The sequence below is a fragment of the Furipterus horrens genome, unplaced genomic scaffold, assembly GCF_987537825.1.
Source record: "Furipterus horrens unplaced genomic scaffold, mFurHor1.1.pri manual_scaffold_3, whole genome shotgun sequence".
NCBI classification, from domain to species: domain Eukaryota; kingdom Metazoa; phylum Chordata; class Mammalia; order Chiroptera; family Furipteridae; genus Furipterus; species Furipterus horrens.
The window spans coordinates 94,741,658-94,757,826 of record NW_028327173.1 but is presented as its reverse complement, the minus strand read 5'-3'; the positions used below and the strand labels follow the sequence as shown (position 1 = coordinate 94,757,826).

At 39.0% G+C, this 16,169-nt stretch overlaps 1 long non-coding RNA gene across 5 annotated transcripts in view; it reads left to right on the top strand.

The window, feature by feature from the left end:
• LOC150015527 (uncharacterized) overlaps positions 1-16,169 on the top strand; it is a 55,143-nt gene that overhangs the window by 15,545 nt on the left and 23,429 nt on the right. Inside the window, exon 1 of one of the 5 annotated variants that reach the window (XR_016509745.1) lies at positions 4,147-4,190. The exons of the other annotated variants lie outside the window; for them this stretch is intronic. This is a non-coding gene — a long non-coding RNA (uncharacterized LOC150015527). Of the gene's footprint in view, positions 1-4,146; positions 4,191-16,169 lie in introns of those variants that run through there. 5 annotated transcript variants of the gene reach the window in all.

Here is a 16,169-nt window from a genome sequence, read left to right as displayed (position 1 = left end):
TTTCCAATTACTAAATCCTGGATGTTTCCTCCCTAGAAATGCAACGTGTGTAGAATACCTTATGATCAATAACAGAATTACTGGCACACAATCAATAGGGCATTTTCCCTGGTCATACTCCAACATCATCTCTTGTAAACTAGTAGCTTAAATGTTTTAAAATACATTCTCTCTGAGTTCCTCATTGAAACTTTAAGCTCTCTGAAGACCCAACTGGGTGTCCTTCATATTTTGTACCAGATAGAGGCTCAATAAATGGTGAAAAAGGGATGAATAAAACAAGGCAAAAGCAGCTATCCCACTAAGAGCCACATTGAATCTCCTGTTAGTGCCAATTAATGTAGTTAACTAGCCAGAGGTGGAAGCAAGTTCCAGTCTTTCACTTTTATTATTTTGATGAAGTTGACTTATTTTTTTTAAGCATATTTTATTATGTTACAATAGTTCCAATTTTTTCCCCTCTTGCTCCCCTCTGCCCAGTACCCTCCTTCCCCCAGGAATCTCATTCCCCTTAGTTCATGTCCATGGGTCATGCATATAAGTTCTTTGGCTTCACCCTTTCCTATGTTCTTTTTTTTTTTTAATTAATTAATTAATTTTTATAACAATAAAAAATAACTATTCCACCCTCTCAGACTTAAGACCCTTTATAATCTTATAAAGGACAATGGTTGAAGGTCTTGTGCTCCTCTAGCTGCTTCAAGCTGGACATGGTCATCGTCCTACCTACCCTTGGGTTCAACATTTTTTTTAGTATATTTTATTGATTATGTTGTTACAGTAGTTCAATTTTTCCCCCTTTGCTCCCCTCTGCCCAGTACCCCTCTTCCCCCAGCAATCCCACCCCCCTTAGTTCATGTCCATGGGTTGTGCATGTAAATTCTTTGGCTTCACCCTTTCCTATATTATTCTTAACATCTCTCTGTGTATTTGGTAACAATAAATTATGCTTCTTAATCCCTGCACCATTTCCACATTTCTCCCCCTTCCCTCTCACAGCCAATAACCCTCCAAATGATCCCCAGACCTATGATTCTGTTCCTATTCTGGTTTGCTTAGTTGGAGTTTGTTTTTATTTTTTAGATTCAGTTGTTAATAGTTGTGAGTTTGTTGTCATTTTAGTGTTCATAGTTTTGATGTTCTTTTTCTTAAGTAAGTCCCTTTGCCATTTCGTATAATAATGACTTGGTGATGATGAGCTCCTTTAGCTTTACCTTGTCTGGGAAGTACTTCATCTGCCCTTCCATTCTAAATGATAGTTTTGCTGGATAGAGTAATCTTGGTTGTAGGTCCTTGCTTTTCATCAAATTGAATACTTCTTGGCAATCCCTTCTTGCCTACAAAATGTCTTTTGAGAAATCAGCTGATAGTCTTATAGGCACCTCTTTGTAGGCAACTCTCCGCTTCTCTCTTGCTGCTTTTAGGATTCTCTCTTTATCTTTCACCTTTGGCATTTTAATCATGATGCGTCTTGGTGTGGTCCCCTCTGGGTCCAGCTTGCCCAGGATTCTCCGTGCTTCCTGGACTTGTATGTCTATTTCCTTCACCAAATTTGGGAAGTTTTCCTCTATTATTTTTTCACATAAATTTTTAATTTCTTGCTCTTCCTCTTCTCCTTCTGGCACCCCCATGATTTGGATGTCGGCACGTTTAAAGTTGTCCCAGAGGTTTCCAAGCCTCTCCACATTTTTTTCAATTCTTGTTTCCTCATTCTGTACTGGTTGACTATTTTTTTCTTCCTTATGTTCCAAATCATTGACTTGAACCCTTATTTCCTTCCCTTCACCATTGGCTTTGTGTGGATTTTCTTTGGTTTCACTCACCACAGCCTTCACTTCTTCCCTTATGCATCTGCCATATTCAAGCATATCTGTCAAGCCTATGAGCATCTTTATCACCAGTGTTTGGAATTCTGCATCTCCTCATCTGTTAGGTTGGCTATCTCATCACCACTTAGTTCTCCCACTGGAACCTTGATCTGTTCCCTCTTTTGGGCCATGCTTCTCTGTTTCCTCATCTTGACAGGCTCCTGTGTTTGTTTGCCTCTGTGTCTTAGGAAGAGCTGTCACTCCTGGCACATTGTAAGGGGCGAAGCCTTAGGGATTGGTCAGTAAGTACAGGGCGACTCGTTTCACCATGTTGTGGTGCTGTATATGGGGAAGGGGTCTAAGAGGGAACAATGCCACTTGCCCAACACTCACCCCTTTTCCGGGCACTCTCCCACTTCTGTATGGAACTGGTGCCTCTTTAGCTGTTGCCCTGGCTGTCGTTCCTGTAGTGGATGGGTCTGTGGATGTTCTAGGACTGTAGGGGCCCTTTGAAGAAGCAGACTCTGTTGAGAGGCTGGCAGTTTCTGCCTCCACCCCAACCCCCAGTGGTTTGCACAGTCAAAAGCAATGAGGCTTGATTTTCCCCAGTGTTGGGACTGTGAGCTGAGGAGTCTGGTGAGGAGCTGGGAACGCTCCCCAGGTGTCCCTTCTGACTTTTAAAAATGTGTAACTGTGCTTTTCACCGTCCTGATGCTGCTGCCACTGCTGCCACCACCACACCGCGTCCTCTCTGCCCTGGCTCCACCCCTCCTACCTGTCTGGATGAGTATTTCTTCTTTATATCTTTGTTTGTTGGACTTCCATGCAGTTTGACTTTCTAGAATTTCTGGTTGTTTCTAGTTTTGAGGTAGTTGTAATCCTTCTTAGTCATGGAGGGAGATGCAGCATGTCTGTCCTCGCCTCCATCTTGTCCGGAAGTCCGACTTATTATTTAATTATTGATTTGAGCGAGAGAGAGAGAGAGAGAGAGAGAGAGAGAGAGAGAGAGAGAAACACTGATTTTTGTTGTTCCACTTATTTATGCATTCATTGGTTGCTTCTTGTATGTGCCCTGACCAGGGATTAATCCCACAACTTTGGTGTATGGGGATGATGCTCTAACCAACTGAGCTACTAGCCAGGGCAAAGTTGACTTATTTAAAAAAAAAATCAGTGCAGTATTTGAAGTAACCTGAAATCCAAAATAAAAATGTTACCCATGTACAGTTTAGTTTAATTTTATCTCCAGAACTTTATTATTATTTGAGTTTTTAAAAAAGAGGTAATTCTTCTGGAAAGGCTAGCCTCTTATAAACTCTACACTGCTTGAAATTTCTCAGCCTTTTACAAAATGTTTCAGTCTTTTTTTCAATCAACCTCTGACCTAAGCACTCAGAATTTAGGAAGATCTAACTTACGTTTCCAGGGAATCATTTCACAAACATGTGAGAGTTCCACACAAACAAGGCAATAGCCAACCCAGGCTCACAGGACACAGCACTAATTCAAGGCTGCACAGGTTGATGACTTCTGTGGCAGTTTTTCACAGCTCTGTGGACTTGTCTGGGAGCTGTGGGGCTGAGTGGAAGAAGTTTCTCTTTCTTTCTAACAACATAACTTAAATGCTACACCAACACATGTAAAGAGTTTTGCAAAGTTAAAAATGGTGCAACTACTCATTATTATATTCTACTAAAGTATACCACAGATCCAATGACAATGTCAAGGAGATGACTACTGGTAGAGAAGGTAGTGTTCCCCTTGAAGGTATTGGAATCATTTGCTGAGAGGGATGGGTGTTGGACTTTTCTTTGAAGCAAATGAGAACCAGCTTGGGGAAATCTACTTCATACTCTGGGCTTCTTACAGCACCAGAGTCTTACGCAGGTGCTCCTTCTATCTCTTGATCCCTTTGGGTGTCACTTGTTTATTAGGTCAAAACATCTGGTTATTAGATGGTACTTGTAAGTAGAGTAAAATATTTCCATTGCTTTTCTGACTGCTACCTAAGCCCTTTTGACCATCTTAAAATAATAGCCACTTGATAAAATACATTTGGTCCAGGTAACTCAGAACAGGACCCACTGCTCCCTCAAGCCCACATCCCTCCTCCATGATTGCTTCTGACCAATAAATGTTGATTCTCACAGTGACTTCCTGTCTTCTGCACCTACAGGTGGAAACTATGAGGTTAATCCAGACTTAAAATGCTTCAAAACATCACTTTATTGGCCAGCGATGGTCAGAGATTTTAAGGTGATTTTTGGTGGGTTGCTGGGATTGTTTACTCAGCAAAAGTAACAAGGTTACTATCAAAGGTTCCCACATTTTGTTTTGTTTTTCAGTTCCTGTGAAACAATGAAAAACTCCTAACAATGCAAGGTAGGGGAATCATATGCAGCCTGTCCACTTTAGGGCAGAAGTACTTTACCTGGGGTTTGTGGATACTGAAATTATATAATTATGTGCATTTATCTGGATAGAAGGTACACATCTTTTTTTTTAAGACTTTGAAATGATGCCAAGACTTCTCAAAAGATAAAGAGTTCCTGAAGTGGACATACATTTTACATCAATTTACTAAGGTGTGTCATTAAAAGTTAGCACTTTACTATAAAATTTTAAATATGCACATTTAAAAAATTGAATAATTTTAAAGTAAATTTAATTTCTTTTATATTTAGAACTTAAAAAGCTTGTAAGTAATTCATTCCATGTATTAAAGTGCTCCTGAACCAGACATTTCCTCAACAGTTTGGTATACATCATGGCCTTACTGGTATCTAAAATGTGGATTCTCACTCATTCATAACACTGGGGAACACAATTTTTGTTGAGTTAGGTATGACACCTTTTTTTGACTAACTTTTGGCATCTGAATCAAAAAATGACCACTGCTTTTCTCTGTCACGTCCACTTTTTAAGGTACAGGATACCCTCTCTTAGTCTCAAAATCATACAAAATGTACATACAAAGGAAAATAAAGAAAAAATTACCTGAATATACTATTTATTTAGAATTCTTTTATATATAAAGACTATATATTATTATCGTAATTAAAGTTGTGTACAAGTAGTAAAGTTCCACTACCAAATATACATATTAAGGTATTTTATCTTTTCAAAGAGCAGGCTAGGAAATGCCAAATGAGATTCTTGAAATAGTCTCCTTCAGTTGGCAAAGCTTTAACAAATTGCTTCATGAGACCCAGTTTTATGTGCAGAGGTGGGAATAGAATGTTCTTTCTGTCAACAAGTGGCTCATGTAGAATGTTTGGATCACCAGGCTTGAGGTCAGATTTTGGAACCAATTTGATGCCACCCAATGCTTCTCACAAGCTCTGCTGTCCTACATACACAGAAAACAGGGATACTTGGTGTATCCACGTTGCTGACCAAGAAGGAAGCAGACCATTTTAAGGTCAACACAAATGATCCAATTGTGCTTGTGATATTGCAACAGATCAATGACTCTGTTTATGTCTTCATATTCTTCACAAAAGCAAACTGAATGGCCAATTGGGACTGCACCAAATAAATTGCCAATATGGAGGAGGACACACTTCAAGCTCCGCTTTGAGCTATCAGTTAACAGTTACCATTCAGTTGCGTTATAGATTGGAACCAATTCCTCCATTAAACCATGTATGTTATGGCAATACACAAAGCCACTGTCACTTTGAAAGTACTGCAGAAATGCACTTTCTCTTGATCAAAAGTAGGATGCCTTCACTCCTTTTTCAAGCAAGTTTTTTCTCATGCAGTCTTGATGCCAGGAGTTCTGAAGCCTTTTTGGATAGTCCCAAATCTCGTGCCAAATCATTCAACTCATGCTGATCAAATCCCTTATGAACCAAGTCATCTTCAATTTCAAAATCTTCATCGTTGCTGTCACTTAGTTCTTCATGATACTCCTATTTTTCAAAAGAGGGTAGTTCAATGAAAACTGGCACTGGGATTTCCGCTGAATGAGGCACTGCGTGTATAGCTGATGGTAGACCAGGATACTCTATTTTACATTTATTTTTCTTGTTATATCCTGAAGTTTTCACTATACAAAAGTAACAGTCACTTGAATGATCTCTTGGCTCTCGCCAAACCTAGGTATACCAAATGGCAATTTATCACGTGTTCCCTTCATCCACACTCATAAACTCTTGACACACTGCTTGCAGACCTTGTAAGGGGCCCAAGACTTATCTTGATCACCAAGTTTTACTTTAAAATATGCAAAATAGGCTTGCCTGACAAATGCGCTGATGTTTGTTCTTTGACTGGGAATGGTGAAACTGCCACAGATATAACAAAATGAATCAGGGTTGTTTAGGCACTTATGACAAGAAATAGCAGAGGCAGACGTGATATGAAGGAAAGGAAGTAAGTATATATGTAAATAAAAAATTAATTCTGCTAACTCCTTGTGTACAGATAAGAACTCAGACTACTCTTTGGAATATGATTCACTATATAGAGCAGCACACAACCTCTCACCACACTGTCTCATGTGTAACTGAATAGCCTAGACAACTATGAACCTGTTGCTGGTCTCCAAGGTCGTCCCCCACCCCTCCCCTCTTGAGGGAGGTTTGCTCTCAGCCAATAGGAGAGCGCTAGTGCTTCCCTCGATCCAGGCTCGATTCAGCCTAGAGTGGTCGCGTTAAGATAAGCTTTACAGAAAAGACTTGACATGATGGAAGAAAACTAACAACAGTTTTGAAATCACCATGCCCATTTAAGTCTAACACAACTGAAAAATCGAAGTCAACAGGAATTATGTTAAAAATTGTTCCTCTGTATAACACATTAATTAACCTATGCCACGTGCTATATACTGTGATAGGACAACTGCGCCAAAGCTGTAGATGGGGACTGATAAGGAATTCACAGTCCAGTTAGCAGAAGATAAGAATGCTACCTGTTAGGAAAAATTAGGTGTATGTGCATGATTCCTGAGCTAAATAGGGGTTCAAAGAAATCACAGAACAGGCAACACTTGAAGTACATCCAGACTGAGCTTCAGGAGTTAGCAAGGTAACAGAAACAGTGAGCAGGCAGGCATGGAGAGAGCAGAAGAAATTTCATGAGCCTGCTCAGACATCAGTGTACATAGGCATTACTTGGAACTGAATAAATTGCAGATTCTGAATCTGTGGATCTGGGTGACACTGAGAATCTGCATTTTCAAGAAAAGAGAAGGGCTTTTCCAGAACATTTGAGACCAACACATGTGTAGCTCAGAGTGGCCTGGGTTCAGAGAGGGGCTCAGGGTACCTGGAGAGTCTCTCTCTCTGAAGTATTTCAAACATACAGAAAAGTACAGAGAATGATATAAGTTTATACCACCTAGGTTTTACAAACGTTGATATGTCTGCTTCATGTTTTTTAAAGATATGATAGAAACTCCTTCATGCTTCTCTTCAATGGGAGTCTTCTGACCTGGTGTCTATTTATTCCAACATGTTTTTATATTTTCACAAGTGTGTGTAAATAATCAATACTTAGTGGTGCTTTGTAGTTTAGATAAATAACTTTTTTCTGCAGCTAACATCTTTTCTCAATTTTATGTTTTCAAAATTTGTACAGTTGATATTTGGAGACATAGTACATGTATTTGGAGCTGCTATTTTACTAGTATTCCTATGGATTTACTGTAACTTATTTGCCCATATCCTATTGATGAAGATTTAGATTGTTTCCTATTGTTCATTCTTAAAAATAGTGATTTGGAAGGATTTTTATGTATACTAGATACTAATCCTCTCTCACCTGTATGCATTGCACATATGTTGGTGGCTTGTTTTGTTATTGCTATTGGTTTTAACTTTGTTTATGGTGCCTGTCATTACATGAAAGTATTAAATTTTAATGTAGTCAAATTGCCAATCTTTTTCTATTGTTGGTTGTACTTTCTTATATTTTGTTTAAGGAATTATAAAAGTGTTCTCTTTAACTCAGTGTTTTGCAAACAATTGGAATCATTTTAGAAGAGTTAATACAACATTGTGGGTGAACCCCACTGCAGTTTACTTAACTATTTTCTTAATTCTTAGTACAATGATGTCTTTTTACAATAGTATTGCTTAGATGTAGTTTTGTTAGATCTCTGTTTCTCTAAAGGACTGGTAAATTTTTTTAAAATTTATTTTTATTGTTTCTCTATTACCATTGTCCCATTTTTTACCCCATTGCTCCACCCCCACCCAGCCCACCCCTTCTCCCACAGTCAATCCCCACCCCATTGTCCATGTCCATGGGTCATTTATACTAGTTCCTTTATTAACCCTTCCCCTACTTACCTCCCTTCTCTCCCTGCCCTCCTCCCCCTGATAACAGTTACTGTGCTCCCTGTTCAATTTTGTTCATTTGTTTGTGTTTTTCATTAGTCTCCTGTATCAGGTGATATCATATGGTATTTTCCTTTAATGGCCTGGCTTATTTCGCTAAGCATAATTCTCTCTAGTTCCATCCACGTTGTTGCAAATGGCAGGAGTTCCCGCTTTCTTTCTGCTGCATAGTATTCCATTGTGTAAATGTACCATAGTTTTTTAATCCACTCATCTACAGATGGGCACTTAGGCTATTTCCAGCACTTGGCTATTGTAAACAGTGCTGCTATGAACACAGGGGTGCATAAGTTCTTTTGAATTGAGGTTTCAGGATTCTTCAGGTATAATCCTAGCAATGGAATCGCTGGTTCAAAAGGCAGTTCCATTTTTAGTTTTTTGAGGAAATTCTATACTATTCTCCAAGTGGCTGCACCAGTCTGCATTCCCACCAACAGTGCACTAGGGTTCCCGTTTCTCCACATCCTCACCAGCACATGTTGTTTGTTGATTTGTTGATGATAGCCATTCTGACTGGTGTAAAGTGGTATCTCATTGTGGTTTTTATTTGCATCTCTCTGATGGCTAGTGATGTTGAGTATTCTTTCATATGCCTATGGACCCTCTGTATATACTCTTTGGAGAAGTGTTTGTTCAACAGGTCCTTTGCCCATTTTTTAATTGGGCTGTCTATATTCTTGGTGTTGAGATGTGTAAGTTCTTTATATATTTTGGAGATCAAATTCTTGTCCAAGGTATCATTGGCAAATATGTTTTCCCATATGGTTGGTTCCCTTTTCATCTTGCTGACATTTTCTTTTACTGAGCAGAAACTCTTTAGTTTGATGTAGTCCCATTTGTTTATTTTTTCCTTTATTTCCCTTGTCTTAGGACAGCAGTTCTCAACCTGTGGGTCGCGACCCCTTTGGGGGTCAAACAACCCTTTCACAGGAATCACCTAAGACCATCAGAAAACACATATATAATTACATATCGTTTTTGTCATTAATCCTTATACTTTAATTATGTTCAATTTGTAACAATGAAAATACATCCTGCATGTCAGATATTTACATTACAATTCATAACAGTAGCAAAATTACAGTTATGAAGTAGCAATGAAAGGAATTTTATGGTTGGGGGTCACCACAACATGAGGAACTGTATAAAAGGGCCATGGCATTAGGAAGGTTGAGAACCACTGTCTTAGGAGATGTATCAGTGAAAATATTGTTACATGTGATATCTGAAATGTTCCTGCCTATGTTTTCCTCTAGGACTTCTTTGTGTCACAGCTTACATTTAAATCTTTGATCCATCTTGAGTTTATTCTGGTGTGTTGTGTAAGCTGGTGGTCAAGAATCATTTTTTTGAATATCCCTGTCCAGTTCTCCCAACACCATTTGTTGAAGAGGTTCTTTTCACAGTATTATATGTTTCTTCCCCCTTTGTCAAATATTCGTTGACCATGTAGACTGGGATTTATTTCTGGGCTCTCTATTCTGTTACATAGATCTATACATCTGTTCTTTTACCAGTACCAGACTGTTTTGATTACAGTAGCTTTGTAGTGTAGTTTGATGTCAGGTATTGTGATTCCTTCTACTGTGTTCTTCTGTCTCAAGATTGCTTTAGCTATTCAGGGTCTTTTTTGGTTCCGTATAAATTTTTGAAATATTTGTTCTAGGTCTGTGAAATATGTCACTGATATTTTAATAGGGATTGTATTGAATCTGTAAATTGCTTTGGGTAGTATGGACATTTTAATGATGTTGAGTCTTCCCATCCATTAACATGGTATATGCTTCCATTTATTTGTATCTTCTTTAATTTCTTTCTTCAGTGTTATGTAGTTTTCTGAGTACAGGTCTTTTACCTACTTGGTTAAGTTTATTCCTAGGTACTTTATTTTTCTTGTTGCTATGGTAAATTGAATTTTTCTTTTAGTTTCTATCTCTGAGTTTTTATTGTTGGTGTACAAAAATGCCTTCGATTTTTTAATATTGACTTTGTATCCTGCTATTTTGCCGAATTCACTTATTAGGTTGAGTACTTTTTTTGTGGAGTCTGTAGGGTTTTCTATGTACACTATCATGTCATCTGCAAATAATGATAGTTTTACTTCCTCTTTTCCAATTTGGGTGCCTTTTATTTCCCTTTCTTGTCTGATTGCTGTGGCTAGAGCTTCCAAGACTATGTTGAATAGGGGTGGAGAGAGCGGACATCCTTGTCTTGTTCCTGATCTCAGGGGGAATGCGTTCAGTTTTTGCCCATTGAGCATGATGTTGGCTTCAGGTTTCTCATATATGGCCTTTATTATGTTGAGCTATGCTCCCTCTATTCCCATTTTGCTGAGAGTTTTCATCATAAATGGGTGTTGTACTTCTCAAATTCTTTTTCCGCATCTATTGATATGATCATGTGGTTTTTGTCTTTCATTTTGTTTACGTGGTGTATTATGTTTATTGATTTGCGAATATTAAGCCATCCTTGCATCCCTGGGATGAATCCCACTTGATCGTGGTGTATGATCTTTCTAATGTGTTGCTGGATCCGGTTTGCCAATATTTTGTTGAGGATTTTAGCATCTATGTTCATCAGCGATATTGGCCTGTAGTTTTCTTTCTTTGTTGTGTCTTGACCTGGTTTTGGATTAGGTTTATACTGGCTTCATAAAATGAGTTTGGGAGTCTTCCCTCTTCTTGGATCTTTTGGAATAGTCTGAGGAGGATAGGAGTTAGTTCTTTCCTAAATGTTTTGTAGAATTCACTTGTGAAGCCATCCAGCCCAAGGCTTTTGTGTGCTGGGAGTTTTTTGATTATTGCTTCAATTTCACTAGCTGTTATTGGTCTATTCAGACTTTCTGCTTCTTCTTGATTCAGTTTGGGAAGACTATAGATTTCCAGGAATTTGTCCATTTCTTATAGGTTGTCAAATATCTTGCCATACAGTTGTTCGTAATAATTTCTTCCAATCCTTTGTATTTCTGTGGTATCGGTTGTGATTTCTCCTCTTTCATTTCTAATTTCATTTATTTGAGTCCTCTCTCTTTTTTTCTTGAAGAGCCTGGTTAAAGGCTTGTCAATTTTTTTTTATCTTTTCAAAGAACCAGCTCCTACTTTTGTTGATCTTTTGAATTATTAGTTTAGTCTTTATTTCATTTAATTGTGCTCTGATCTTGATGATTTCCTTCCTTCTACTTGATCTTGGCTTTACTTGTTGTTCTTCCTCTAATTCTTGTAGCCATAGGGTTAAATTTTTTATTAGAGATTCTTCTAGCTTTTTTAGGTAGGCCTGTATTGGTATGAACTTCCCTCTCAGGACTGCTTTCACTGTATCCCATAGGTTTTGGGTTGTTGTGTGTTCATTATCATTAGTTTCCAGAAACTTTTTGATTTCTTCCTTGATGTCATTGTTAACCCATTCATTATTTGATATTATGTTATTGATTCTCCATGAGTTTGAATGTGTTTGAGTTTTTTCCTTGAGGTTGAATTCCAGTTTCAAGGTACTGTGATCTGAGAATATGCTTGATATAATTTCAATTTTCTTGAAGTTGTTGAGGCTTGTTTTGTGTCCTACCATGTGGTCTATCTTTGAAAATGATCCATGCGCACTTGAGAAGAATTTATATTTTGCTTCTTTGGGGTGAAAAGTTCTATATATATATATATATATTGACTAAGTCCATTTGATCTAGAATATTGTTCAATGCCTCAATATCTTTGGTGTTTCTTTGTTTGGAAGATCTGTCCATTGTTGACTGTGGGGTGTTAAAATCCCCTACTATGAGTGTGTTGCTATCTATATCCTCCCTGAAGTCTTTCAAAATTTTTCTTACATATTTGGGCACTCCTATGTTGGGTGCATATATGTTTACAAGTGTTATATATTTTCGATGGATTTTTTTCCTTATGTATTGTGAAATGTCCTTCTTTGTCTCTTTTTATGACCTTTACTGGGAAATCTGTTTTGTCTGATATAAGTATTGCTACCCCAGCTTTTCTTTCATGTCCATTTTCTTGAAATATTTTTTTCTATCCCTTCTCTTTCAGTCTGTGTATATCTTTTGTTCTAAGATGTGTCTCTTGTAGACAGCATATATGTGGGTCTTGCTGTCTAATCCATTCAGCTATGCTATGTCTTTTGATTGGTGCATTTAATCTATTAACATTTAAGGTTATTATCAATAGGTACTAATTCATTGTCATTTCCCCCTTTGTACTTGTGTTTCTCTCTGTCTCTCTGTTTCTTCATCTTCTTAAGGCAGACCCTTTAGCATCTCTTGCAATGCTGGGTTGGTAAAGATGTATTCTTTTAGCCTTCTTTTGTCTTGGAAACTCCTTATTTCACCTTCCATTTTGAATGAGAGCCTTGCTGGATAGAGTATTCTTGGTTGTAGGCCTTTGTTTTTCATTGCTTGGAATATTTTTTGCCATTCCCTTCTGACTTGTAGTGTTTCTGCTGAGAAGTCTAATGATAGCCTTATTGGAGCTCCCTTGTATGTTATTAGTTGTTTCCCTCTTGCTGCTTTTAGGATTCTCTCTTTGTCTTTGAATGTTGCCATTTTAATTATGATGTGTCTTGAAGTGGGCCTGTTGGGGTTCATCTTCATTGGGACCCTCTGTGCTTCCTGGACTTGTGTGGCTCTTTCTCTCCTCATGTTAGGGAAGTTTTCTGTCATTAGTTTTTCAAAGAGGTTTTCTATCCCTTGCTCCTCTTCTTCTCCTTCTGGAATTCCTCTGATACGGACATTATTATGTTTCATGTTGTCCTGCAGCTGTCTTAGAACCGCTTCATTCTTTTTCAGTCTTTTTTTATTTCGTTGCACTGTCTGGGATTTTTTCTATATTGTCCTCCAGTTCACTGATTCAATCTTCTGCTTCCTCTAGACTGCTTTTAATTCCTTTTACTGTGTTCTTCAATTCAGAAATTGTATTCTTTGTTTCCTCCTGGCTCTTATTGATAGCTTCTATGTCCTTTTTCATGCTAGTGTAATTCTCAGTAAGTTTCTTATAGTTTCTCTGGAGTTCCTTGTAGTTTCCCTGGAGTTCTTTGTAGTTTTCTTTGAGCTTGCTGATCTCATTGGGCTTCCCTATAATCTGTCTTTTGAATTCCATGCCTGATAGTTTGCTGCCCTCTATTTCATTGAGCATTCTTCCTGGGGATTCTTCTTTTTTCTTTTTTTTTTTTATGGGGCGTTGTTTCTCTGTCTCCCCATTTTTGTGACTCTTCTAGTTTGTTGTTGCTTCTTAGGTTGATTTTCACTTCCTGGATTTTCCCCTGGTGGCATCAGATTGTGTACAGTCTGGGCCCAGGCAGCCTGTTGGAGACTACCAGAGATCCACCACCTTTGTCTGTCTCCTTTAGTTGTTAATTTATTCAATCTGTGACCAGCCGTTAGGCTTAAGGACTGAGGGTGAGGCAGCTTAATTCCTGTAGGCAGGGCTTTTGCGTTCACTCAGGCTGATGCCACTTGGAGGGGAATGGTCTGCCTGCAGTATGAGGAATGAGTCAGCACTGGGACCCAGTCGGTTTCTCTCCCAGTTCTCCCCTCAAAGCCACTGCCCCAAATTCTCCCCAAGTGTCTCTAGTCCTCTCTGCCCTTCCTGTGCTTGAGCCCAGTGTAAGTGGGTGCCTAGTCTTATGGTTTTATGGGAACTCCTTTGTAGGTAACTCTTCTTTTCTGATTTTAAGAATCTTTAACTTTTGGCATTTTAATTATGATGTGTCTTGATGTGGTCTTCTTTGGATCCAATTTTTTTGGAACTCTCTGTGCTTCCTGGGCTCGTATTTATATTTCCTTTGCCAAATTAGGGAAGTTTTCTTTTGTTATTTTTCAAAAAAGTTTTCAGTGTCTTGTTCTTCCTCTTATCTTTCTGGCCTCCATATGATCTGGATGTTGGTATGTTTGAAGTTGTCCCAGAAGCTTCTTATATTATCCTCATTTTTTTGAATTTATTTATTTATTTATTTTTGCTGTTTTGATTGAATGCTTATTTCTTTCTATGTTCCAAATTGTTGATTTAAATCCTGGCTTTATCCCCTCCACTTTTGGTTCCTGTAGATTTGTTCTTTAATTCACTCAGTGTAACCTTTATTTCTGCATGTTCATTTTTATTTTGTTGCTGTACTCAATGAGTTCTTTGAGAATTCTGAGCACCAGTGTTTTGAGCTCTGCACCTGATAGGTTTCTTATCTCCATTTTGTTTAGTTCTTTTCCTGGGGTTTTGTTCTGTTCTTTCATTAGAGCCATATTTATTTGTCTCCTCAATTTGGCAGCCTTCCTGTGTGTGTTTCTGCATATTAGGCAGAGCTTCTTTGACTCTGTCTTAGTAACGTGGCCTATTGTAGAAAAAGCACCTGCAAATTGTGTGGGGCAGAGCCTTAGGTAATCACCAGGGCAGGGCAATCCGCTTCACCACTTTGTGACTCTGTGTGGGAGGAAGGCTGAGAGAGGGGACAATACTGCTGTCTGGCTTCTGGAGGTTGGCCTAGCACTCGCCTGTGTGACTGGCACCCTTAAAGTTGTTGCCCTGGTGCTGAACCCCAGAGCAAGTTGGTCTGCGTATGTTTTAAGTCCATGTGGGTCCTTTATGTGAAGTCTCCTGAAAACCTGGCAGTTAATTCTGCCACCCCAACCCCCATTGGTTTTTACAGGCAGAAGTTATGGGATTTATCTTCCTGGCACTGGAGCCCTAGGCTATGTGGTCTGGCCTGGGGCTGAGATTGCTCACTCCCACAGTATGCCTCCTGATTCTTATCCATCATATGTGAATGTGGGACCCTCCCCCCTTCCACCACCATCTCTCTGCTCCACATCAAGTCTCCATGCCTCTCCACCTGTCTCTGTGTCTCCACCCCTCCTACCTGTCTGGATGAATGTGGCTTCTTTAAATCTTTGGTTGTCAGACTTCCATACAGCTTGATTTTCTGATGGTTCTGGGTGTTATTTGTTTTGAGGTCTAGTTGTAATTCTTTCTGTGGTTGCATGAGGAGGTGAAGTGTGTTTACCTATGCCTCCATCTTGACTGGAAGTCTATAATCTTTCTCCTATAGTTTTAGTCTTGGCTCTGAATTTCTTCTTAGCCAGAACTCAAGTACCAAGCTCCAGTCTGATTCTATGAGTCTAATACCTGGTGCCATCTCACCACCAACAGTCCTACTATATCTTTTTTTCACCTGTACTGGGAGTTTTAGTAGTTTAACTTTTCATTTTTCTTTAAAGATTTTAATTATTTATTTTTAGAGAGAGGGGATGAGAGAGAGAAAGAGGAGAGAAACATTGATGTGAGAGAGAAACATCAAACCATTTCCTCTCATATGCACTCTGACTGGGGACCAAACCCACAACCCAGGCATGTGCCCTGACTGAGAATTGAACTGGCAACCTTTTGCTTTATGGAATGCCACCCAACCAACTGCACTACACCGGTCAGGGAAGTAGTTTAACTTTCCTATGCATCTGCTTTTTTTCCCCACCCTGCTTCTGGCTTCGTTTCCCCCTTCTCTTACCTAGACTATGTGGCTCACCATCTTCACCATATCTGGCTAATATCCCAAACTCAATTGTTGTTCTAATGTACCCTGCCTACCCCCGCAACTATCCTCTATTCCTATATCAATATTACTCTCCCATTTGTGCTCCTAAACCTAGGCTGCAAGCCTTGCTGGATAAAAGCCTTTTGTAGTGCAGGTGGTATTAGTACAAGCACATGGTCAGGTGAGCCATTAGCACTACCTGGCAGCCTTTGATATTCCAAAGTGAGTGCCTACTTTCACTCTTTACAGTATCTAATTTAGGCCAATTCTTCTAATCTCTGCCCCCTGCCCCACAAACTTTCAGTACTTTGAGCACAGCTGCAGCTCCACACATGATGAAAGTTCCTACTGAAATGGGCCCTCCACACACCTCCTGCTGTCCTGGTTTCCACTTGCAAGAGTGGGGAAACCTCTCTTGGTGTTTTAACACATCTCTATCCTTTCAACAACAATTCTACAATTTCCTGACACCAATGAGATGTCCCACAATTCAATT